Genomic DNA, 1977 nt, shown 5'->3' with positions numbered 1-1977 from the left:
TCATGGAGAGGAGGTGAAGCCTAGGGGATTTTCAGGAAGGTGAAACTCTTCTTTATGTTGCTGTACTGGTGGATAGATGTCATTATGCATTTGTCAAAACCCACAGAACAGCTCAGAAGAAAGCGAGCTTTAACCTTAATGTAAAGAGCAGACTTCAGTTAATAATGATGTATAAATACCAGTTCACTAACTGTTACAAATGTACTGTATTAATGCAAGATGTTACCAATAGGGGAAATTATGCACAGGGGAGGGGGTAATATAAGAGCTCTCTGTACTAACAATTTTTCTGTAAAATCTACAACTGTTCTAAAATTAAAAAAAAAAATTTAAACCTGAAAGACAGGATTAAAAACAAGTAATGTAATCTGAGCTGAGCTCGTATTGAGGCCAAACTTGGCAACTGCCTGTGTTGAGGGCCTGAGTTGTTACTGCTTTGGGGCCTCCAACCCCGCCCCCCCTCCAAGGCCTGACACAGAGCAGCCACTGACAAGGTCTGGACAGCTCAGGCAGGAATCCAAATAGTGCAACTATATGCGAGATGGCAAACTTTACATTTATTACCCTTCTAAGGCTTCACGACAATGCCTTATTTTCGTTAACTCTTTTTTTTTTTTTGGCTGCGTTGGGTCGTTAACTCTTTATATTGACATAATTTCAGACTCACAAAAAAGTGGCAAGTACAAAGAACCCCCATATTCCCTTTCTCCAGATTTCCCAAATGTCTTCACATCCAACCACATCTGCCCCATCCTTTCCTGTCTTTTCAGTGCTGTTTTTACCCCCATTGCACAACCAAGCAAACAGGTGGAGGAAGCAGGCTCTGAATTGGCTTCTCATCTTCCTTCTGATCAGAACAACAGTGAACATCTATTGAGCGCCTACTATGTGCCAGGCGTTGCTCCAAGAACTTTTCATGCGTCTCATCACATGTATTTCAGACCCTATGAGGTGGGGCCTGTGATCATCCCCACTTTGCAGATGTGGGAGCTGAGGCACAGTGCACGAGCCACTTCACCCAGAGTCCGACAGTAAGCAGTGGGGTTAGTACGCAGACGCAGACGCAGTCGGTCTGGTGGAAGCGAGGGAAGAGTGAAGAATGACTTAAAGATGCAGAAAACAAGGTGGGAGCCCAGTTTGGGAGGCCAGGAGGGCAGACGGCCCAGGCCACACATTCCCAAAGTGAGACTTCCACTGTCTCCAGATAAAAGTTGGCACAAACTCAGAGACACAAAGACGGGGCAAAAGAAGATTTCGTGTTTAGGAGGGGACCCCAGCACTATCCAGCCTGGGTCTGCACACCTCCTACCTGACCTTCTTCCCCTCTCCCCTCCTCAAGGCTCTCCAGCCAACCTGGCCTTCAGGCAATTCCTCCATCATGATAAATTGGTTCCCACCCCAGGGCCTTTGCACTTGCTGTTCTCACTTTCTAAACTAGTCTTGCCCCCATCCCCTTCAGGCTAGAAGCTCAAATGTCTCCTCCTCCAGGAGGAGATAGGTCTCTCTCTGTTTTACTCTCTTCTTGGTACCTCTTGTTACCTGAAATACTTTATTCATTTACTGTTTTTCCCTACCTTCTGGGCTCCAACAGGGCTTTTACGGTGTGCAGTGATTAGTGGTCCATGGAGCGTGGGTTGGAATCCCACACCGGCTGCATGATTCTGAGCAAGTTTCCCCATCTGTAAACTGGGGGACAGTAGTATAGCTCCCTCACAGGGTAGTTGTCAGTTAATATATGCATGGCCTTAGAAAGGGGTCTGCCAGATGGTACTAACTGTTGATTGAAGAGTTGTTTTACAATCTACATTTTGATGGAGCCCGGCATATCGTAGGCGCTCAGAAAACGTTTGCTGAAGAGAACACACATCCGCATCCAGCAGAAGTTGGGCTGTCGGGGAAGAGTAGCAGGATTAAAGGTGCCCAGCCCCCCAACCCTTAACGGACCTGCCCCCTGTGCCCAGAGAGGCAGGGAGGGGC

Source organism: Neophocaena asiaeorientalis, unplaced genomic scaffold (assembly GCF_003031525.2).
Source record: "Neophocaena asiaeorientalis asiaeorientalis breed wild unplaced genomic scaffold, Neophocaena_asiaeorientalis_V1.1 scaffold91, whole genome shotgun sequence".
In the NCBI taxonomy this organism is placed as follows: Eukaryota; Metazoa; Chordata; class Mammalia; order Artiodactyla; family Phocoenidae; genus Neophocaena; species Neophocaena asiaeorientalis.
The sequence above is the reverse complement of the archived record's forward strand: the minus strand, read 5'-3'. Positions refer to the sequence as shown.